The 24,687-nt window shown below is 52.4% G+C and overlaps 1 protein-coding gene across 10 annotated transcripts in view; it reads left to right on the forward strand.

The window, feature by feature from the left end:
* Positions 1–24,687, forward strand: part of LOC119387910 (lysine-specific demethylase 6A) — a 218,751-nt gene that overhangs the window by 120,927 nt on the left and 73,137 nt on the right. The window contains exon 1 of one of the 10 annotated variants that reach the window (XM_037655482.2): positions 21,974–21,994. The exons of the other annotated variants lie outside the window; for them this stretch is intronic. The gene's annotated coding sequence lies outside the window, so the exon portion shown is untranslated. Of the gene's footprint in view, positions 1–21,973; positions 21,995–24,687 lie in introns of those variants that run through there. 10 annotated transcript variants of the gene reach the window in all.

Genomic DNA, 24,687 nt, shown 5'->3' on the forward strand with positions numbered 1-24,687 from the left:
GAGTAAACAGAATGTAGATCGAGGTGGCACATGATTGCTCCTAAGCGTAAATCGTGTCTAATAGAATATGTCGGCCAGAGATATTGCTTTTCATCGACCCTATACCTGGTTTGCTTATTTGCTCGCGTTTACACTTGCACAGCACGTGGAGTAACCGTGCAATGGAAGACTGAGAGCGCGAGAAAAAAAAAAAAATTCCGCTGAAACTCAGTCGTCCAGGTACGTGTAATAATTGGGCCATTCATATCCCTTGTTTACCACTGACCATCGGTTGACCGCTGCTTGGCCTTTGAATAACCACTGCTGACTATCGGTTTGACACAGGCCTTCGCACCTGGAAGGTTCGGGGTTCGAGTATATACTTTGGAGGTAGTAGGTTTGATACCTATATACACATTTGGAAGGCTTGGCGTTCGAGTTCCTGCATACGTCGGAGGTCAAGGGTTCGCCGCCCTAGAAAGTCGAAGGTTCGAGGCCCGACACACTTGTTAAGTAGGGGGTTTGAATCGCCATTTACGGTATACCACTATGTTTCCCATGTGTTTCATATATAGAGCCCTATATGTATTCCCATAGGAAAGGCATTACGTTTCGGACTAACAAATTTGCTGGGAGATTAGGCTGAGAATGCTAATGTAGAAAATTATCGTTCGTGTCATCGTTCGTGGGTGGCCCGCCTTAAGCTCCCCTTTTTCCCGTTATCGCCGTTGCGCCTCAGTTGCGCGTTGTGGAAACGCAACAACGCGAACGATGCAACGATGACCTAGGCATGAACTGCCCGCGGAATGACCGTGCGCCGCCTGTTTGTAAACGCCGTTCGCACTCGACGGTTTCTCTCCACCGATGGATCGATAGGCCCAACTTTTCTAAACGATCCGAGCGGAACGGCAAACTCCCTCTCTCTCTTTTCATCTTCGGAAATCGTTCGGGTCACGACTATGTGTCCGCGTTGCTATAGCGGCGGCGGCATGGCCTCTGGTCGAAGAAGAAGACAAAGCGAGCCTATTGGGCGCCGTATGCGGACACTGAGTGGAGAGAGAGAGCGCTTCGATCGATTGATCGTCCTCTATATCCTTATTCTTTTTTTCCTTTCCCTGGCGGCGATCGTTCTCATTACCCGGTGACACGCAGAGGAGCAGGGGTGTTCTCCGTGCTTGCAGGCCGGCAGCTGGTGGGCGGCGGCGGCAGCTGTACGCGTTTGTATGTGTGTGAGCGAGCGAGACTCCGTCGCGGAGCTACTCCGGCAAACAGCTGCTCGCTATGCCGGCCGAGCTTCTCCGCTGGCCTTGGGAAAAGCAGCCGCGAGGGCGCGACGACACCAACGTTTGCCCACACGCAGTCATCTTCTCATCCAGTCGTTCATTCGAGTCATCATGCCCGTATTCTTTTGTACACTGACACGATGACGATATCGATTGCTAGTTGGATCTCCCTTTCACCTAGCTTGTGTGAAGTTCATACGTGTCGCCATATCGTAATCCATACCATTCCTGTTATCTTCGCGTTGTCCCGTACATATGGAGATAACCTGCATCTGTGACGATTCCGTCCCAATCTCTTCCGTTCTTTAATTTTCTTTTTCTGCTTGTGCTGACGTCTGACCAATTAACGGAACGCTTGTCAACTTTGAACCCTATCGCATCTGGGCGGGCGGTGGACGTCCTCTAATGTATCAATGGAACTTGGCAACGACTTCGGGTCACATCTATTGTCTATGGAACGAGTGCGACTGAGCCAATGATGCTTGGGATCAGCTGTACCCTCGTGCCCATCGACATTATAAACTCGCGCAGATTCACGACTGATAATTTCGACTGCCGTACACCCGGCCTGATTGAGTGCACATGCAAAAGAAAGAGAGGTGGCGATAAACTGCAGTCCTTTGGCGTTAAACCTGACAGCGCCAGGAACCAACAACTGCTCCCCATGCACCGGTACCTCAGGTTTCTCTTGTTCTTTCTCCGGGGGTGGGGCGCGCGGTACCGTGACACCGGTTTCAGCTCCGCGTCCCGTCCGGACCACAGAAGGCGCGCTATGCCGGGAAATGCAAAACGCGCTGACTCACCCCGGGACCCCGCAGCAGCTCTACGCGGGACGCGGCGCGTGCCCTTCCCCACCCAGCGAAGGCGGTGAAAGATGGCCCACGAGGGGCCCCGACGGGGGATCGCCCTGTGGATCCTGCGGGCGAGCTTCGGATGCGCCTGCGACTTCCTTAGCTCGCTGCTCACGCTGGTGTCGTGGCCTCGCGGGCTGCAGCCATGTGCCGCCATTGTGGCGCGCCTCTCCTCGCCGCGATGCAATGAATGAATGAATGAATGAATGAATGACTTAGCGATGCACTTATAGTAGGGTAACACCACAAAGAACACACAGGGCACAGTTTAACAGGACGAGCGCTGGTAAACTGTGTCCTGCGTGTCCTTTGTAGTGTCACCCTACCATAAAGCGCATCGCTAAGCCATCATGAAGCAACTAACTCTGTTCAAGGGCGTGGGCAGGGAGGTGCAAAAGGGTCGCTTGTCCCTTCCGAGCCACACTAACGCTTGCCCCCCACACAAGCCACACCAGCGCTGTTCCCCTCGTCCCTGCTACGATGCTACACGGCTTTGCACCCTTCAAGACAAAATCCTGCCGACACCGATGGCCCCGTTAATCGCATTAATGAATCAATGAATGCCTCATTCGTTTGAAACCACCGGATGAAAAAGTGTTTATTATTTGACCTTAACTTGTGTAGCTGCGGACCTTGCGCTGCAGTAATACTCACGCGGACAGAAAGGAGAACGAAGCACAGATGAAGTGGTTCGTCCCAACTGCATTACACGTCACTGGCTCGTTTGGGATGACGGGGAATGCGCCACATGTAAACACTGGCACATAGCGCAGTGGTGCAATGAGGAATGCGATGCGCTGGTGCTGCTGTGGCGTTGTGATTCAGATTGATTCAGAGAGTGTGATTCAGATTCTACAGTGACTCGGCGTCGTGCTGGGAATCCACCACTCCACACACCTTTGCCTGTCATGCGATGTATACGACATCGAAACCTATCTCTATAGAAACAAGCTCGTAGGGATGGCGTTCGGGTTCTTGTAAGCATCCGGAGCGTTCACGCAACCCACGGTGAAAGGATTGCGAAGGAAGTGGATTTCTTTGGGAAAAGAAGACAGGTGAAGCCGGTTGTTGCGTGAGAGTGCACGCAGATCCCCACGCATGCCCTCCCCTCACTTCCGACACAATAGGGAACAAGTCGTCCCTCGACTGGCAGCCGTGCAACGACGGCCTTCCTCAGTTTTTTGGCGGTGCCGTTGGGGTTTGGTGAAAAGGAGAGGCTTCAGGTGCTTCCACCGGCTTGCGGTCTTGTCTATTATTTCGATGACGGGGACCTGTATAAGGGCGAATTGGGAAGATCGAATCAAAAAGAAGGAAGAGAAGCTTATAAAGCGGCAGTCTATTGTGGACCCCTGTTCTGCAGCCGACTGGTTCCTGTTTCACCCGCTCTCGGGCAAATATCCGGCGTTGGACAGCGCGTATACGCGGTGTCGAGGGGAAAGAGAGACCTGCTCGGCTCAATGCGGCACCATCAATGCAGTAGAGGGGGAGGACGCGGTAGGCCGGGATCGCAGCTGTTCCCGTTGCCTTTCCCTTCTGCGTGGGGACCGTGGGAAAGCGCGTCGCTCCCGAAAAAAAAAGGAACACCGTTTGTCCGCGCGACGTGTGTAGGACAGGAGCGAAGCGGCAGCTCTAGCAGGGACGCGTCCTAGCGGACGGAGGGGCACCCCGGTACAATAAACGTGTGCGCTCAGTTCTTTCTTTGTCGCCTCCTGCCGTTGTGTCCCCCTGCGGGAGAAAGTGTCCCTCGGAGGAATAGAGGGCGAATATGTAGCGGGGGAAGACGCGGTAAAAAACGTGTTTTCCTTCGAGGAGCCGGTCTTTCTGGCTTCTTTAGCTCGGTCCTTTCTTTTCTTTTTTTGTCTGCGTGCGTCGCTAACGAGACACTCGAACTGTACTTGGCTCGGCTTTTGTGAAGGACGTCTCATTTTTGCGCGGCCCGAAAGCACTAGTTTGTGCCGCGCCTAACGAGAGAGACGCCTGCGTGGCTTCAACAGAACCACCCACCCATCGTTAGGCTTGCAGGAGAGAGGTAGGGGATGGCTATATGGTCGCCTAATTGCTCATAGTTCGCGAGGCGTGGAAGACCGAGCAGCAGGAGCTTGATCTCTTATCGGGTCTGGCTCGTTTCATGCTGCACTGCCGCCGACACAGAGGCGGTGCCGATTTCGAGGCACCAGCAGCAGACAGCGAGGTGTGTGTGTGTGTGTGTGTGTGTGTGTGTGTGTGTGTGTGTGTGTGTGTGTGTGTGTGTGTGTGTGTGTGTGTGTGTGTGTGTGTGTGTGTGTGTGTGTGTGTGTGTGTGTGTGTGTGTGTGTGTGTGTGTGTGTGTGTGTGTGTGTGTGTGTGTGGTGTGTGTGTGTGTGTGTGTGTGTGTGTGTGTGTGTGTGTGTGTGTGTGTGTGTGTGTGTGTGTGTGTCGGCGCCGTGTTTCGAGGCACCGTGTTCGAGGCACCGTGCTTCGTGTCGCGGCTGCCGCTTCTGCCCTTCCACAGGTGCCGCTACTTTTCCCCCGACGCTGTTGCTCGAGCTATTTGCTCTTCCTCTCGACCCTCTCCTCTCGTTTCTAATGGCTCTGTTTCTTCTATGTCGCCCCCGCCGCGCTTGTTTGCCGACCCTACTTTTCGAACGCTCACCCATGGTTGTCGTCTCCACTTGCTGCGACTGCACTTTTGTGCTCGCGTTTCTTTACTTTCCAGTGTGCTAAGTGTGTTTCATCTGCCGCACTTGCGCGCTTGCGGCAGTTCCTTTCTTTTCGTTATTTCTCTCTCTCTCTCTCTCTTTTTTTCTGCACCCAGGGTTTCCCCATCGCGCCTGCGCACAGCGCTGCTTTGTTCTTTTAGCCCCCGGTTCGGTCTGTGACCCCGAGTCTTGCGTATACCGAGCATACAACAGCATATAGCGCGGTGTCTCAACCCCCCCCCCCTCTCTTTCTCCCTCTTCCCCTACAGCCGGGGGTCCCCGCGGTGAGCGCGACGTGTATTGTGTCTGGCTTCGGGGAGGATGAGGAGGCCGAGCTGTCCGGCATCATTGATGGATACGCGTGCACGTGCGCGTCGACAGCGCTAACTTTGTCTGCGAGGATCCCAGCGGGAGTCACTCGGCAGCAGCTCGTCCCTTTCCCTCACACCCCTCGTCTCTCGCTCTTTCACTCCGCCTTCGGTCGAGCGCGTACGAGTACCCCGTGTTCCCTCTTTATAACCGTGCAACATTGCGGAAGCTCGGGGCTCCAGCCTTCGGCAAGTAAAGACTAAAACCGGCGTTCAACCAGGCTACCGTGTGCTGGCGGCAGGCTACATATATTTATTTCGAAGTCAAAGCCTTCCTAGACCTCTTCCACCCACATTCCGTGTATATGCTTGATTTCTGATCGAATTCGAGGTGCAGTACACAGTCGTATACTGCCGGCACCCGCTGACGTTGGCTAGCTGTTGCTTAGCGTTGCTTAGCCGCAGTTATATTGGTCAACGTTATCTTCGTTTAATCTCAGTCCAATAATTGAGCTGTCTACCATTTGCATTGCTGTTAACGTTCGCGTGCAACGATATGAAGCCGGTAACTGACACCAGCTTTCCGCACTGAGCATGACAGAAAAGTAGGATGCGCTGATAAACGGATCGGTGACCTGTCTCTCCTGTGTCAGGATTGAGAAAAAAAAAAACTTTTTCTAAGTGTTACGCGACTAGCTTTCTCCAGATAATCATTGTCTTTCGAGTTGGCAAACACATGGAGCGTATCGTATTTTACGCGAAGCGTATCACCTGACGAGTCCACGTTACGTTTAAGCCACAAGGGCGCTCTATGTTCCTTGCGCAGATGAAGATGGCAATATGCTAATTAACGACATCGTTACCGTGCGTCTCAAGAAAGAAAAAATAATAATAAACGGGAAAGGGAAACGTGACGAAGCGGGGCAAACGCCGCGTCGTCCCAACCTGAATACGTCGGGAATGTGTCCCACGCGGCTGCATGCAGCTCTTTCAGGCGCTGCACCGATTTTGCGCTTTTATGGGACTGAGCGTAGAGGGGGCGACGCCATGGAAGTGATCGGCCGAAACACGTGCGCCATGCTAGCTGCCGCGTTCGCGGGATAAACAGGAGCGAGGAGATGGTCGGTCGCTTCTGGAGCGGCACAGGACGACCGCTAGTCGTCCTGTGTGCATCTATCTTTGTCTTTGTCCCTGTTTTAGTTCCGCTAGTGATATATATTCAAGTACAAACCAACCAGCCCAAATTTCAGCTTTAACTGGAACGGACGTCTCTTCATTCAATAACTATCTCAATGGGAGGCTGGTCATTTCATCGGCAGGCATCGTTAAGGAGATTATTGAAGTGATAACGATAACACGACCTGGCAGAAGCAACGGGCGCTAAACGAACTTCAAGACGACAGCAAGGCAGGCATATTACGATAACTCCTCGTTGTACCTCCGAAAACCCGCGCAGGTGGTCTAACTCAATAAAGTTCTTCTTAATTGATAAAGTGTGTTAGCGCTCCAGCAGGAGCCAGAAATCTTCTTCAGGGGTGGGGGGGCGGGGGGGCGTCACCATCCCTTTATGTATGTTCGTGCCTGTGTACGTGTGCGTGTCTATATACACGTGCTAAATCGAAAAATTTCGGGGTGGAGGGGGGTTGAATACACCCTTTTGTCTACGCCACTGCACTCCAGTACGAACCCGATCTTTCTGGGGCACTGGGGTTTCCTGTGAGATTACAAATAGGGCAGTTACCACGGGTCTTCGCCATGTTAGACAACCAAATTCCTCTTGATATCGTTCCAGTGTCGCCAGAGTGCGCAGAATGTCCGTCTCTGTTCGCGAGGAGCCGCATCTTCAACCGCTCTACATTTCTGGACGTGCCTTCCGCTCCATGGCCGCATGCGAACACGGCTCCGACTAGCAGCTACGGCGTCCCCATGCCGTCTTGCGCGATCACGTGTCATCGTCTGGCACCGCTCGAACAATTCTATCGAATGCGTCGAAGGGCTTTGTTTAGAACCCTTTTTCGAGAGCCTCCGTTATTTGCAGATCGCGCAGCTGCTTCGTTCCGAACACCACGATGTCGACTCGTTCGCAGACTGGGGCATATAGCTTTTCATTGTTTATATATTGATCGTTTAGGTCTCGGGGCCCCTGCCGTAAAGTACCGTAGGTGGTGCTGCCAATCTTAGTCGTGTACTGCCCTCCTACCTCACTGGAGGGGTCCGCGGCCCCCCTGGTCCCTTATTGCTGGCGCCTGTGGTCCAATATATCCTGAGAATCAACCGTTTAGTCCTTAAATAGAAGAGACGATATGGCGCTCGACTGCTGACACGAAGGTCGCGGGATCGTATCCCGGCTGCGGCGGCTGCATTTTCGATGGAGGCGAAAATGTTTGAGGCCCGTGTACTTAGATTTAGGTGCACGTTAAAAAAAAAAAAAAAAAAAACACAGGTGGTCAAAATTTCCGGAGCCCTCCAACTACGGCGTCTCTCATAATCATATCGTGGTTTTGGGACGTTAAACCCCGTGCAGATGTTAAATAGAAGAGACGAGAATTCGATCAGCAAGCCGAAAAAAAAAAGTGTTCAGTTGAACGTGCTAGCAATAAAAGAAAGAACACTGGAGCTAAAAAAGAAAAAGAAAAGAAAAGAAGCACTCATAGCCAGATTGTAACTACTGTAACCTGCCGACTAGTTCTCTTCTTGACAGGGCGCAGCTCGGGTGATCTGAGGAGAACCGGTATACAGGGAATGGCGTGTCATGCTGAAGAAAACGCAAGGGTTAACTGCTCCATTCTGACCTGTCATTGCGTCACGTCTGCAGCACACCGTTTGGCGTCGCGCCGTGTTTTTTTTTTTTTTTTTTTAAGTGATCCAGCACGGATGGCCCCGAGGCCGTACGCGCAGACAGCGAGGGGGGATCCTCTCGAAGCGCGGGCAAGGGCCGCCTGTCTGTCTTCCGGGGAGGCTTCTCTCGACAAGCGCATTCTACTTCTTGCCCCGCATTAGCGGTGATGGCATACTCGTGGCCCCGTATCAGTTCCAAGAAGAACGGTCGCTTGCCTCTCCGTTCACTTGTCGAGGGGAGGAAAGCTTGTTGCCGTTATCGACTGCTCGCTCGTTGAGTGCCACGACGCTTTCTTCCGTTTTCTATACAAGTTGCGCCGCGGCCTAGAAACTATACCGAGACGAACTCCCAGCCGAATGGAAGCTTCGCAGCAACGATTAGCGGCGTGCAATGGGCAAGACCTAGCTCTCGTACCTTTTTATTCTTTTTAAGGTACAAGCAGCCGGCTCTCGTTTCCGATTGGCTGACACGAGCCCCTAGCGTTCGCTTCACTGCACGCAACTGCGCATGCGGGCTTTCGCTTCGGGCGAGTCGTCGTTTTTAAGTGCGCACCCTTTGAACTACCACGGGGTGCCGATGACGCCGGGGCCAAGTGTTTCTTCTGCCCGCGTGGCAACTGGTCGTGCTTGTTTATTTATTATTATTTTTATTACCGCTCGCCTGCCTCCCTGGACGCCGCCCTCTGGCTCCAGTTTTCTCGCTAGCGTTTCGAGCAGCTGCCCTTGTGTTGTTTGTTGTTTCTTTCTCCCACTCGATCTCTTGCCATCTCGCTTTTTTTCGAACGGAAGAGGGAGTGGGAAGTCGTCATTTGTTTCACGCTGTCCAGGCGCGCGCGGTATACGGGGGTGAGCGGAGAGGATCGAGCGCGGTTTCCAATCGCTCGTCTCTCCTGCTGCCGCTCCAACTCCTGTACTCATTATTACTGTACACTGCACACTCGTGGTGGTGGTGACCTTTCATCGCGTGCATCTGGCTCTCTCGTTTGTTTTCCCCGACTCGTCAAACGGACGACTGATTGATTTCGAGAGGAAGTCCGCTGACGCAACGACTTCGTTGTGCGTGTTTGTGTTGTGTGTAACAGGCCCGGAGTTTCGCGTGTGAGTTGACGACGCTGACAGGCAGCCCGGTAGTCACGCCTGACTCAATTACCGCTACGTTTTCTCTCCCCCTGTTTTTACGAGACGAGGTATTTCGTGGCAGGTGAGGAAGCCCGCATAGGGGCACCGGGAGATAGAAAGAAATAAGTTACGAGGGGAAATTAAGAAATCTCTTATCGTCTTTTGGCTGCTAGCACGCGCGAGTGCGGCTCGTATGGCAGCTGCTCCGAGCTCGTCTGTGAGCTGGTGGGGAGGGGGCCCAACATCCGTCAGACGGAAACCGAGATGCCCTCTGTTTGTTGCCGCTATTATCTTTGGGCTGCGGGTCAGCGGCTTCTCTCATCGGAAAGACGGTGGTGGTCCTCCGGGCATGCATCCTTCGGGAATCCCCTCCACCTCTTGGGCAGAAAAACTTCGCCGCTTGTTCTATAAACCGCGGCGAAGGATGTTCGTGAGTGCACGGAAGGTGACTGGCCCGCGAACGAAAGAGAAAGATGGCGCTGCCCCCGCGGGGGCAGCGGCGGAACACGTTTGCTCGCCCCCCTCCGTCTTCTAACCGGCCTTTGAAAGGGAGCCATGCGGTACTACTACTGCATGGTGGAAGAGGTGAAGTTTGTAATGCGAGGGTGATAGTATAGGTGGGAAGAAGGTACGCGCGTTCTCCCTTGCTCATTTCCGCCCAGGTCCTGCTGCGGAGTGTTCCTCGGGGGCGACGCGAAGCGCGTCGCCGCTAGTGGTCGTCCACGCGAGCGACGTTTCTTCGTCTTCCAGGCTCCTTTTTTTTTTTACAGTCTGTGCGAGATGTCATTTACTGTAACTGCTTTCCTTTCGTTTTTTTTTTTCTTCTTTTCTTAAAGACCGCCTCCCAGAGCCCTTGGGAGCCTTTCCCCTGCCCTGCATCGCTGCGAGTCGAATATTACTTTCTCTTTTTCTTCTTTCCGTTTTCTTTTCTTTTTTCTTTCTTTTTTCTTCAAGCTACCGGGGCGGGGTCTTCTCGTCCCGTCTCCAGATGCCACAACTTTTTTTTTACGGGGATGATTCTCCTTCCTTTGAGGGGTGTTTGCGGTGCCTTATTTCGTTTTATATTTTGGCATTGTTTCTTTCAAAAGCCCGCCATTTAGTAACAACCCTTTGGAAATTCTTCGCAGCACGGGAGAAGAAGTTATCGCACTTTCAGTGAAAGAAAAAAAAAAAAGGTAGACCGTTCTATAGAAGGAAAAAAAAAAAGAAAGAAAAGGAAACGATGGCGAACGCGGGCGGCACGGCATGGCACCGCGCGGCTCGAAACTATTTCCGGCGCGTGCTGCTGCGTTTTTGTTGCGTCGGCAGGCAGCGCCATCCACGGGAAAGGAGAGAGTACGTGCCCGAGTGCGTGCGTGCCCAAGAAATCGGCCACGCCCACTCCGGTCGCACTGCGAGCAGCTCGTCCGCAAAGCGTCGCTGACCCCTACTGCTCGCGGAATACGCCCCTCCCCTCCTTCTTCATCGGCAGTGGCCCCCCCGCTTGTTTCGCCCCCGGCCTTCTCTCCTGGCCCTCTTCTTTCCGCCGGTGTATTCGGAGGACTGGTTACATGGTTGCGGGAGCGAGTATCCAGGGCTGTGCGCTGACCACCTACCTAGGTCACTATTTCTATCAAGGCGAACATTGACGCGGCCGTTCCATTCGCGTGGTAGGCATGCCTTTTGTTTCGTACTTCGCAGCTGCTCGCATTGTTCGGCGGTATCGCGTATTCCGGTTTGAGATAGACCGTCGTCTTTCATTACCCCAACAATGTCGGAAATCTTTGGAAGCCGTTGACTCTGCCCATATACCTGTGATCACAAAACTCTCCCCCCACCTCCACCGTTCGTCAAACGCGTACGACCGGTCGGACCCTGCTCCCTATCTTTCAGCTACTGGACTTTTTCATTTAGCTTCTGCAAACTGTTTGAATTTTAGTTCTGTATTTCTATTGAACGTCCACCGAAAGAAATGTGTGTGAGCGCTTTCGGAAATTTCATTTCCTTGCTTAAGAATAGGGCCTGAGACACTTTTGAATAATTTACGTTATTCCAAAATACAAAGATATAGCAATTGGGCCTGTTGTTTTGCCTTTAGAATGCATAAAGTTGCGCAACTGAGACACGATTAGTGTCTTCCTCCTCGCGCTTCGTGTGTCTAATCGTGCCTCCCTTCTCTCCGTGCCTCAGTCGCGCAACTCTGTGCATTCTAAAATACAGTTCCATCAGAGGCATTACTTACGTGAAGGGGTGCAGGAGGGGGGCGGCATATCTTGCATCTTTTTCGGCATCCCGTTCTAGACGCGTATTATATTGCTGCAATAAACCTTGCACAAACTTGCAAGTTCTGCATCCGAATTCACAAAACTTTCGTAAGAGCGTTTCCCCATCGGTCAGCCGGCTTCACTAAGAATACGTCCCGCATCGTTATACCCTGAAATATTATCTTACGAAAATTCTTAGCGCAAGAAGTTTTCAGCGGAAGAAGGTTACAATATCATATTTTTTTTGTGTGTGCACTTTACCCTCAGTGTGCAGTTAATCCGGCTTGACCCTGAGCCCCCCTCCCCATTAATTTTTTTTTTTTACGGGCAAGTGGGCAACTTACACAAAATTGATGTCTCAAAATGAGTGGCTACAAAACTGACGACGAGAGCGAATCGTAAACAGGCCATTTGCATAACACGTGCAAGAGCAGGAACATTCCGACCCCTTTCGTGACTCCTGTAGACAGGTCTACGCTGATGGTCCTTTGCTCAAGCACGTAATTCGTACATCGCAATGGCATCAGCTACGCATCCACTATAATCTCGAACGAACAGCCACTTTCGCTCGCGTTATTCCGTCCAACTCATGCCCTGACGTACAACGTTTAGACTTATATTTCACCGAGGTCGTCACGTTGTCGGCCTCCGGTAGTTTTTTGCTGCCTCGTATAGAGCGTAATCGCTGGTTGGCCCACTGCTCTTCGGCTGGACGCGTTCCCGTGGCCGAGTTCCGGGTGTCAAGGTCGGTCTTAGCTCCGCGGAGGGTTAACTCCTGCGGAGGCGGCGGTGGTGTTTCTCGCAGCCGGCTCGACGTGGGCTCTTCGCACGTGCTTCGAAGCCACGGGGGGCAGGCACTCATTTTCGGCGTGCCCCCTTCCTTGCCCTCCCTCGCTGTCTGGGGCTACGAAAAAGCCAAAACAACGACGAAACCTCGTTGCCCTCTGCTAACCGCAGAACACTGCAAACACGTATACGCTCCCCGTCGCCTTCCCCGGATGCGACGGCCGGCGCTTATTATACGTACACTTGCAGCTCGCCCCAGGCAGCTTCTGGGGAAGCGACGTGCTTTCTTTTTTTTTTGTATTTATGATTTGGTGGCATATGTACGGTGCGCCGATGTTCTTGCTACTCTGTGTATCCGTGTTTGACGGATCAGAAGGTCACAAAGGTCATATATATGCGGCCCCAAAGGCCCGGCTTTAAACCCACGCGAAGTGATGAAAGCGTGAGCGCGTCGCCTCACGCTGAGCTCGTTTATGGCTGACGGCGCGGTTGCCACAGTCTTAACATCGCCTAGTAAGCCCTCGAACGAAGGTGGAATTCGAACCAATGGGTTCGGTTGTCCCGGTGTGTCCGCAACTTGAGCAACTTGCCACTCGCGAGAGTGATGAATAGGGCAGCGCAAAATAACAAAGACCAAGGAAAAGCGTGCAACACCAACCGGCCCAGCAAACCACCGTTCGTGAGCGTAAGCATTAACGAAGTTTTAATTATAACTCTCCTGCTCCGAAGGCAGCGACGCAGGCGACCGACGTCCGTTTTTGTGGGCGGCTGACAGAACTGTGAGCCAATGGCTGCTCTCCTTGGTAACCAATTAGTGCCCGTATTTGGGCCCTATTGTCGGCCCTTCAATTTAATATGGGCAAAATTTCGTAAGCAGGCTTTCCCACGTATACGTGACATGCCGCACACAAGATGTCTCGCACCTCCTTTCCCTTCCGCTCCTGCTGTGTTTCGAAAGCTTCTTGGACTGTCCGATTGATCGCCACGTGTCCGCGATGATAAACGGTACTGTCCTCATCTGAGAAATGACACACGAGCTGTGCGGGGAGGCGCACTTGCGGGTTCTGCCTATATGTGCGCGATTTGTTGGCTCTAGTCTGGGGTCTGCGTTGGACATTATACTGTATAACGCAAAAATGAAAGGGCACTTCTGAAAGTCAGCTTACAGAGAACCATGCATACCGCGTATGGTAAACCTCTTACGCGCTTCGCAAGTGATCTCTTCACTGAAAACGCGGACTCGCGCTTCACGACCGACGGACCGAACATAATGCGCTAACTACTGTAGCGCTAACCGAACGTGATGGACCTCAGCGCTGTATTGGTTATCGTGCTCGGCTGCTGACCCGAAAGTCACGGGTTCGATCCCGACCGCGGCGGTGGCATTTCGATGGACTGTGAAGTGTCAGTGCACGTTGAAGAACCCCTCAGGTGGTCGAAATTTCCGGAGTCCTCTGCTACGTTTTAAGAAAACGCTGGCCTAATTGGTATTTGCTTGAGGACATAATTTAGCCGCGAAGTGAAATCACACACAAAGGGAGGACGCCGCTCGTCCTATCGTTGTGTTCCTCGCTTTGTGTGTGTTTTTACTCCGCGGATAAATTGTGTCCTCCACTACGACGTGCCTCACAATCATATCGTGGTTTTAGCGCGTGATACCCCAGATATTAATTAATGTCTCAGCGCTACGCTCAGTTCCACACCTCGTGCTCAGTCGCGTGTGTGTGCGATTTTTGTGCGAGGGGAAGGCTGAACAAGATTCATTGAGTGACAAAACCAGGCATCACGGCGATGACGCTGAAGGACCGTTGCTATATTGTACTTCATCTATGGCAATGCGATGAACAGCTATCTAACTCTATCTTCCCTTCATTCTTGCTCATTGTTACGATCGGCCCCTGCGCCGAAGAGGAAGCGGCGTCCCCTGTTCTTCGAAAAGGGCGTCGAAGGGCTGCTCGCCTGCTGACAGCCGTTCAAACACTTGAATTGTCCTCCCGAGACGGGAGGTGAGGCGCCATGCAGTCCGAAGGTTCGACGGGACGGCCGTACAGGTTTCCTGTCGCCAGACCTTCCTTGAAGAGACAGCGGCGTCAGCGTGGATGACAACCAGTCCCGCTAATTGAGTGCTAAGGTACTTCGGAGCGGCGGACCTTTCGATGCGCCTGGTTGTCCGAGCGTGTGACCCATCGTCCTACGGCCTTCGCATGGCAAGGAAGGACCCTCTTGGTGCCACAGGTGCAGAGTGTGGTGGCCACGCTCCAGTCGAGGACGTTGACCTGGGCAGGTGTGGGCGGCACCCTCATTAGTGCTGTGTGTGACGTGATTGGACCGTCCCAACTTGGAGCGATTCCCCCATCTAGGGATCTGGGGAAAAGAGACCCCTTAAAATGAGCCCGCACGGGCTCATTCGACACGAGACCTTCGTCATGTAAGACGAAATGGTCGTAATGTAACGAAATGCTCGCCATGTAAACAAACCACGTTAATTAAGTTTCCCTTCAGTCTCTTCATGCTGCATCTGCATCTTCCGCCCGAGTCTCCGGTGCCTGCAAAGGCCGGTCGCAACATCATGTATCGACGTGGAGGTCGACCTGCCACCTCAGGATATATGCATATCAGATGCCGGAGTGCTCTTAAACGCGCGCGTGCGCGCGCGGACGGAACCAGTTGCGGAGGAAAGCGCAGGTCCGTTGCGCGGCGATGAAAAAGCGCAGATCACAGGGCTTCATAGGCGCGCCCTGGGGCGAGCGTGTCCGGTCGAGTCGACCGACGGGTGTGGCGGTCATGCTTGAGACCGGAGGTGCGCTGTTTTCGTCCGCCGAATACGCCCTTCGTCTGCGCAGTTGACCACCGGCATGCGTGAACGTTGAGATGTTGTGAAAGGTCGCGCGGGCGATTGGCTAAAATATAGCCGCCTCTGTTCCGCCTGCCCTGCGTTTAATGTGTCAGTCGAATTTTCCAGTCGGAGAAAGTTGAACCTTGTTTTTCTGGGTCAACGGTTCCGCCCGCGATACCTTTATTTGTTGGAGGGGCCATAACTTTCGCCAGGAGTAATGGAAGGCGACGACGGAGAAGCGAATTTTTACATCCGTGGGACCCGTTTTTGTCTTGCGTTCGTTTGTGGTTGAACTGCGAGAAACTACAACGCGAATATAATATTAACAGCACGATATTTGCATCTTGCAGCCTCGCGCAGTTCATGAACAACGGTGCATACATTCTGACCCTCTGGAATAGCGGTTAGATAGTGGTTCACTCGCGGGGTTTCTTTCCGCCTCAACGTACCGTTCTCGGGCCCTCATAAAATTGTATCAATCACTCCAAGTCCTTGCCTTAGTTTCTCGTTTATCGACCGTGCTTGGAGCAAAAATGTGGCGCGGTGTTCTTTCTATGACGCCAAATTAATCGACACAACGCCGTGAATGTCGGGAATGTACGTTTACAGCAGACGTTGGAATCGGCGTGTATAACTGATGACTGTCGTGAAACTGTGAGCGACCGAGGAAACGCGCCAAGCTCCGAGAAAGAGTATAGGAAGCTATATCTTCGCTTTATAGTAAAGACTCGTTTGAAGGCGCAGTATTCGTTGCAGTGAACATATGTTTAGATGCCGGTTCTTGCGTCACTGCGGAATTTTGTGAGAAACAAAGCTACATTAATCGGAACAAATGTGAGTCTAACACAGATCGGGGCTACATATGATTTCATGCATATTGTTACAAGTTGCTTATCTGCCCGCAACAATATACTAAGTGATGTCCTGTGTTTGAGCTACTCGGTATAAGACTGCAGAGCGCGGTAGGCCTGATGAGCTAAATTCGGGAAGGTTCCCATAGGAGATTCGTTCCAAAGCTAATAATAATAATATCTGGGGTTTAACGTCCCAAAACCACGATATGATTATGAGAGACGCCGTAGTGGAGGGCTCCGGAAATTTCGACCACCTGGGGTTCTTTAACGTGCACCTAATCCGTCCCAATTTTTTCGTTCCAAAGCTGTCCCACGCATGTGGATCCCGCAGTCACATGGGACACGCTTATCATGCTGCACCGTGTTTCGCCTCTCGCGGCCACTTACGCATAACAGCGCCCCCTTGACACGACAAGGGGGAGAAGGTGATCGCGCGGCATCTTGACCCCAATCACGAACCGGTGGTCCATCGTTGGCGATGATGAGGCTTCTCTCGAAGCGAAACAGGACCAAATGGGCTGACTCATTATTACGGGAGCTCGCCGGTGAGGCGTGACCGGCCCAGGCCGGAGGCGGCGATGTGCCGTGCTTAGCCCCCCTTTTATTTTTTCCCCTATTCATCATCTCCTCGGGAAAGGAAGGTTTGGAAAAAAAAAAGAGCGCACGCATGCGGGGTGCCCATCTGCCGTCTCTGTCGCCACGGCGGTCTTCTTCGTCCACAGTTGGCACTACCGGCGGCAGCACTCTTCTTGTTTCTCCTTCCGGGCGGGGCCGCGTTCCTTCTTTTTTTCTCGATCGCAGCGTCGGTGACGATCATCGGCCGAATAACCGGTCTCTCGATCCCTTCTCTCTCTTGAGCAGCACAACGAGGAATGCCCTACCGGCCCGGTCCTAGCTGCTAGGCCGCCCCGCGCTGCTATGCGGAGCCCCTTGCGAATGCCCCCTTGCTTCATTCCCCTCGCTGGCTGGGCCCTCCGAAACCGCTGGCGAGACGAATAAAAAAAAAAAAAGGAGAGCGGGCCTCTTTTGTCTAGCGCGAGGGGCAACGCCCTTCCCCCGCTTCTTATGCCATCATCTCAGTTTTTTTTTGCGCGTGGCCGGCCGGTTTCCCAAACTCCGAGGGCGCTCACGCATCTGGCCGCATAAATGTAACCAAAGGCACCGTGTGCCTCGTTCTAGCACGCTCGCGGCTTCGGACGAATATTTATTTTTTATGGTGGGAGAGAAGGTGTGCGAGTGCTCGACCATGCATGCAGAGCGAGTTCGGCCTCGCAAAAAAATAATAATGTTGCGTTCCGCGTGTTTGTGAACCATGCACGCCTTATTTAGAGATTGATGATGATGACTGCCTGGGGCATATCAGACGCCTCCACGAAAAAAAAAAATCTTGCCAACAGCGAGCAACAGCTGCTAGCCTTATTATTATTTTTTTCGAGCACGCTTAAGTTCTTATTAGGAGTACAGCTGCCACTATGTATCGCTTTGACAACTGGCAAAATTTCTATGCAGCCCGTCTTCTTTACACGCGAGCATAACGGATTTAAGGCTCGCGGTAACTGACTATAGCCACAGAGGCATCTGTTAAGTGAAGGACCGCTTTGGAGGTGCGATGCTCGTAATACGGGCTCTGTATTGGATCATCTATGCGAATTCGTTTTGCGTGTGAGCAGAGCTTACATTTTTCTTGGTTTGTAAACGACTATATAACTGCGTATCTACCATGTATTGGTTGACACGAATTTTAAGCATTTTCGGGTTGCTGCTCTAAATAAAATCACGAGTGTTGAGAACCTAAAAAAAAGTGCTGTGGTGCCTGGGAATGCATTGAATATATTTTTAATACCGTTAGCTTAAAACAGTGACTTCGGTTTCAGTGTCGAGGGGGTGGATTCGCAGTGACGTGTCAGCACAAGTCTGACGTCACGGGAAGGTTGCAACTCGCGACATACTAGCAACAGCTGTCTGTATGCTGTCAGTCGGACGTGGTTCACATAAACAACGGCGAGTGTCCAGAGACTCTGACGGCGATTTCTGAGATTTAGGCCGAAATGTAGCACGCATATTTCGCAGACCCAGAGACTGTGTTGACTTGTTGTGATAATGTCCATTGCAGTGCTGGTTTGCAGATGCTGGGCGACGGAAACTTTAAAATCAAAGTAGAATATTTCATACGTGTTCTCTGGCTCCGGTGTGTGGAGAGCGTTGATAGTGCACACCATGGAAACGAAAAATGTCCCTTTCGGGGTGCCTCAAAATTGTGTGAGTACTCCTTTAAGCACATGCGTGACGCCTTCCAGTCTGGTAGCGCATGCGCAATGTATACTTTGGTCAGGCTGCGTGGTCCTGTCACAGGATTTCAGGCTGAAACAGGATGGCAGACTGGGCGATTTGCTTGAAATCCATGGTACTTGAAAACAGTGCAAAGAAGACGGGACCAAGAAAGAGGACACAAAGACATTATGTCCTCTCTTTCTTGGTCCCGTCTTTTTCGCGCTGTTTAAAACAAGTACCATGGTTATCACGCTGAATATGCAGATTGCTCAAATAGCTCTGCTTTCGAAGTTCAACTGTCAGGTTTCGCCGATGTCTTTTGACGCGTCCCTTGCGTGTGCAGCAGCTGTTCCTTTAACGTGTGAATAGTACCAATCGTTTCGCCGCAGCTTTTCCGTGTCCCTGATCTCTACTCGTAGCTGTCTTCTTCTGCATGACTTGAGGGTCAATCCATTCACTGGTCCTCCTAAAGTCCAGACATGTCGACGACCTCTTCCTTCCTAAGGAAATGAATACGGTAAGCTGCCGCTGTATATATACTATTAGTGACTGCTGGTGCTGGAGAAACGGGTTGTCCCGGAAGGTTTTGCCGTGTAGTTCGCTTTGTAGTTGGTTCTTTCTCTGAGAAAATGTCGCTTCCTCGTTTCACGCGAACGAATATTTCACGCCTATGGTCTTTCCAAAATTTTCCTTTTTTCAGAGCTGACGTCTGACCCACGAAAATTTCCCTTCCAATTCCCTGAACTTCCTATTACGCATCTCTCGTTTGGTCTTCAGTTTTGGATCAATGCAGCAGCGTCACTGTCCTTGATTCGAAAGCTCCTGCAAACAAACAAACGAACGAACGAATAAGTAAGCAAACAAAAAAGTTCCGATAAGAACAACCGATAATGATTGCCAAGTACGTATTTAGGCTCCTCTGACATCCGCTGGAATTACGTTTAGCAGAATTTAACGTAAACCAGAAGACGGCGAAACAAGGTCAACTGAGGCGCAGTGTCTCTTCTGTGTGACCGCAACACGCGCACTGCCCACGCCACCACAGGCTCGCGGATAGGCTCTCTTTACTGGGTGAATTTTTCTTTAGGGAACGGAGCCGCGCACCAGCACGTAATCTATGGGGGATTAGATCGTTTGGATATGGGAGTGTGTTACGTAAGCCGATTTGCTATAAGCGAAATCCATTCCCTTAGCGTTCGCTTCAAGACCGACAAGCCACCCATCGATGTTGGATCGCTGCGTCTAAATCTACAGAGGTGACCTGTTTCAAAGAGCGGAGGCGAGGCGTTTGTTGTAGTCCGCCGACGCAGACTAGAGGGCGTGATCCGCGTGACGCGATACGTCGTCGCGCGCCTTTTCCTCAAACCACCTACCCGCATCCACCCGAGCGGAAACCGTAGTGCGTCACCATCCCGCCGTTTCACAAAGGCGTGACGTCAGGTGACGCGGCGCGCAAGCCACGGTGGACTTTCCTTCCTCGTACGAATAAAGGGGAGCAGGCCGGCTTTTGGGAGCGAGAGGAGGCGGTGTTGCGAGGAGAGACGTGCGAAGGACTTGAGTGTAAATATAGAAAATGTGAAGGGATTGCTTCGGTGTTTCCGACACGGCTTGCTCTCTAATGACGCTATATTAAGATGCATTGGACGGGGCTTCTGCGGGAACAAAACATAGGATCTGTAACGTACGCGCATGCTTTTTACTGAGGTAAAATGCGAGCACATCTTTTTTTAATTGCGCATTCATGCGTTTTGATTACTGAAGCTAACGGCAAAGCACTATAATGTGAGGTGATGAATTGGCTATGCGTGGTCGAAAGAATGCTGAACTGATGTATCGGGTTGGTCTCAGGTTGGCAGCAGCAGCACCTTGCGGTCCGAAAAGAATATTATCCTAGTCTTATTGATACTAGATGTAAGGCACATTAGCCTCCGAAGAAGGCGCTTGTACAAACAAAAGCTAGCGGGGAAAATATTGTCGTTCCCCTCCTCTTGTGTTAAAAGGTAGCAGTAGCGGTAACATCTTGGAGGTCAGCGACCCATCTTGCTGGCTGAAGTGCCGAGCAAGAGGTGAAAAGCGTTAGAAGGTAAACAATGTACCTATAATGCGACGTTACGGATAAGCTCCTGCATTGTTACTCGCTCACTTGATGCGTGTCACGAAGAAGCCGCTGCACAAGGGACCGGTGTTGTGTGCCACTAAAAACGGCGAGCTTTTTCAGCTCGCTGAATCCGTGCATCGTCAGAAAGCAAGCGCAGCGGCGATCTTTCGTGCGAGTCGAAGCAGCAGCGAAAGCGGTGAGGTCGACATTTCCCCCTTTCGCATGCGCATTGGGAGCGCATCATATGCCATGCTGCCCGTCGTCGCGGATGGCGGCCGGATTTTTCGCGAGATGGCGGCCGTACGCTTCCTGGGGCGTTCGTGCGGGGGCCCCCTTTGTGTGTGTACGTGTGCGTGCGTGCGTGTGTGTCCGTACTCGTCTGAGCAGCAGCGGGGCGAGGGTGCCCCTCCGAGATTGGCGGTGGGGAGAGGGTGTCTTAAAGGGCCGCGAACGACAAGAGAGAGAGTGAGACGAACGGGGGGCCGGTTTTCTCCCTCTGGCTGACTGACTGGGGCCGCGGTGCTCGGAAAGATAATGAAAATAAAAGGAAAAGGAAGCGAACGGCACCGGAGGGAAGCGAACTTGGGGGTTGCCCCTCGGAAAGGGACGACCGAGAGTGGAAGTAGAGAGAAAGAGGGCTTCCCCTCCGTGTTGGCGTCGTCGGGCCGGCGACCGACGCTGCTCTGGTTGTTGTCCGTTTCCTGCGGCCGCCGCCGCCGCCGCTATGTTACGTTGTGACGCCGTCAGCAGCAGCAGCAGTCGCGACGGGATTTCTGCACGCGTCATCTGCATCATCCGACGACGATCGCAGCGTTTCTGCGACTCTACGGGACGTTTAACCTCCGCTCCTTCGTCGACGCTGTTGCGGTCCCGCTAGCGGCCTCTGGGCCGCCGTGGTGCTTTGTTCGGCCTCGCTTCTCTCAGCTCCATCGACTCCGTTCCCGAGTGCGTACCCTTCAGGCGGCTGCGGGCCGTGCATGTGTGTGTGTGTGTGTGTGTGTGTGTGTGTGTTACCAAGTGTTCGCGTCCAAGCAAACCGGAGCCCCTTTTTGCTATCTAAGGGAGAGAGGGGTGAAAACGCCGCGTTTAGGAGTCCACAGCGATCGCGAGAGGTCGAACGGCGGCCGTACGGGACTGGCCCGGGAGTGTATACGAAGCCTGAGGCGCACCCCCGTGTGGGAGCGAGCGAGCGACAGGAGAGAGGTCCTCTTACGTGACGTCGGCGCATTCCTGGTGGAAATCTTGGGTGGGACTGTCGGGGCAAGAGCAGCATCCCCGTCTCTCCGGAGCAAAGCGACGCCTGCGTAATCGCATCGTCTCTTGGGGTCCCGGCCGCTTCTTCGATTGTTTACGTGACGCCACTGTGACGGAAGCCGAGCGGGCCGCCGTCTGTATGCGAGGGAGTGACGGTGTATCGAAACCTTGCGCCGTCTTTTTTCGGGGAATTTGTCGGATTGAGTGAGCCGTCGCCGCTTCTAACCTGGCTCGGACGGCCTCCTCGACGGTGCGAGGCCTTGGCGAGCGGAGAGGGAAGACGGGACAGCTCATCGGCGCCCCTCGGGGAAGTCTTGGTGCGTGCGGGCCAGCGGATGTCCGGGGAGCGAGCGTGTTCGCACACGAGAGCGTGACGGCGTGGTGGTGGTAGTGCGTGCCGTGGTTGTGGCGGCGGAGTGTTCGCTCGTCGTCGTCCGTACGGTGTTTGGCGCCGTAGCGGAGGAGGAATACTTTTCGGAACTGTAGTAGTGAAAGGAGCTGTCGTGCCTGCACTGTGGCCAACGGTAGGATACGGCCCTCTTTTGACTGCGACGCCCACACCCGGTTGCCATCGCACGTGCTCTCAGCGTCGGCAGGTAAGTCACACTTAGCGTCCGGTGTTGTTGAACCCATTCTAAGGAAATGCGTGTTATGGACGGAGAGAGAGAGAGCGTTCTGACGCTTCTTCGGGATGTTAAAACGTGAATGAACTAAAACGAAAGCGCGTTATCGACACGTTGGGGTGCCGATCAGGAAACTTGGTGATATGAGTGTTGATAACTACAGGCACCTATTCTTATCCCCCTCGAACGCTGTTACTGACATGTCTTTCCTAGTCTTCGGGCAATCATCATCATCTCTTACGTTCTACAAGCCTAGTATTTATGGATGCGGTCATAAAGTTGACCTCACGTTACGAAACTTGGCGCTTGTGTCCTCTTTGACCCTGAAAGTTCCGCTGTGGAAACCTTGGCCTGTATAAGTAAGCATTCATTTCAGTAGATTCTATACAGTGCTTTCTTGTCATTCACCGCTGGCAGCCGCCTTGACCGTGAAGGGAATTGCGCCTGTTCCGATTACGTGTAGCTGGTGCGCAGATCGGACGAAGCGACGGACTAAACGCGAAAACCGACGAGAACTGGAATGAAATCGTTACGCAATTTCGGTTCGCTGGCACCTATATACGCGGCGTACGCGTTGTTTTCGCCACGGAGACTTTCGTAACCCTTACGAAAGGCGGCCGGATTTCGCATTACTCTGGTGATTGCAAAGTGCAGTTCCCGTTTAAACCTCCGCAAGCTAGCCGCTGCTCGTGTTGCATCTCCGGCGCGAAATGCATAACGGTATCTACATGCAACGACTTCTCTCGCCGCGGCTCCCGTTTCGTTTTCCGCGCTGCGGTTGGCGAGCTTTTTCCTGTAGCGACGTTTCACGGCCGTCCATTGTCTCTATCGCTCAAAGCGGGTCCGCGGTTGTCGCCGTGCATTGTGTATTACATCGGCGCGCTCTTGTTTGTCGTCGTGTGCCGTTGTGTGTATACACCTACGTGCTTCAACGCGCTTGACACGGACGTGTTTGCGGACGCGTTCGTTCCGCAGGTAGGTTAGGCGGGCCTTGGGACTGTTCCACGCGGCACTGCTGTTCGTCGGTGTTTCCTTGTGTTTTCTTTTAAAGTTCTTCGTTTCAAACAGTTCCTGCTATTCTTCTTTAACACGCAAACCGAACTTGATTTCGGCGTGTCATTCACCTTCAAGGTCAAGTTCGAGGTCGCTGCCTTGCGGGTTGCCTTGTGGTTCCGAACGTCTGTGTGTACCTTGGTGGGATGTGCATTTTGTAGTGCAGCTTTACGAAAGTATATTCGAGCAAGACATACATTCCTTGTTCTTGTTGTTGTTATTGTTGTTCAGTATATGCTTTGTATAATGATGAAGTTGACATTTCTTAAAGGCGAATTTCATCCGTCACGAACTGCACATGGACTTGGCTCATCCGGGTTTCAGTCACATCCATTGATAGTCTCTATAGTGGTGTCTCAACTGTTGAGTTCTGCGGAGGATACCTGCTGCACGAATTTGCCGGGGCAAACGAGGAAATCATGACGAACAGCGGCGAGTGTGGTCATTGCGGCAAATTCGAGGTGCGTTGATCACGGCGCCGTGTGCAGATGCATTCGTGCTGGAGAATGTATTTGCGTGTTCTGAGGGTCGACATTCAACTTAATACTTCCGAAGGCTGTGTACACCGCTGTGAGTGTTGCGCGCTAGAAAACGCCTGAAGGTAAACAGAATGAATCCGCATTCCTTCGCTATACGGAGTCGTTAGGCAGTAGCCCGTCTGTTGATTTGTGCCGTCGGCAAACCCCCCTGCTATATATTCTCGATCAATTCAGTCCAACTTGTCTTCGCCGCTCTCAACATTGATGGAGCGTTGGAATTAATAGACCTGCAGCGCTTTCGAGAGCCGCTGGCGTTTCTTTTCTTTTTTTTCGTGTGCCTGAGGCCTTCTCCATCGATTATACTCTTAAAGAGGGGGAAAGAATGAACCTTAACGACAAGCAATAAATAAAGGTGGGGGCCATTGGGGATTATCAACGACTAAGTAGACTCAACAATGGTGTGCTGTATCGCTCTCCACATTACGCACACGTTCGTATATAACGTCACGAGAATGTGACCCACATTCCATACGTTCCTCGTGAGAGAGCGACAGAGACTCGCCGCGCAGGTGGTATACGCGCTGCCGTCCCTTTAATAAATCACGCGCAAGCGGCCGACTTCAGTCGCTCGTGTATACCGTGACATGGGGATACTTCGGGATTAACTTCTTCACCAACTCGCCCAAGAATAATAATAATAATAAATAAATAATAATTATTATTATTATTCCTGGGCGAGTTGGGTGTTTGCTAAACATATCGTAGCAGCGAAAAGCTCGAAAACAGAAGAAAGAGAGGCGCCTGTCTTTCTTTCCTCTCCTTCTGTTCTCCTTTCATTTTCGAGTTTTGCGCTACTATATGCGATATGTCTAGCGGAACCCGCCGCGATGGTCTAGTGGTTATAGTGCTCGACTGCTGACCCCAAGGTCACGGGATGGAATCCCGGCCGCATTTTCGATGGAGGCGAAAATGCTTGAGGCCCGTGTAAGTTAAGGTGCACGTTAAAGGACCCCAGGTGCTCGAGAAATTTCCGGAGCCCCTCCACTACAGCGTCTTTCATACCGTAGGAGGAGCGGTACCGTCATACGGTAGCGTATCTGCGCGTAACTAGCCAAAACTCTCTATTGTATGCTG

Source organism: Rhipicephalus sanguineus, chromosome 3, assembly GCF_013339695.2.
Source record: "Rhipicephalus sanguineus isolate Rsan-2018 chromosome 3, BIME_Rsan_1.4, whole genome shotgun sequence".
NCBI classification, from domain to species: Eukaryota; Metazoa; Arthropoda; class Arachnida; order Ixodida; family Ixodidae; genus Rhipicephalus; species Rhipicephalus sanguineus.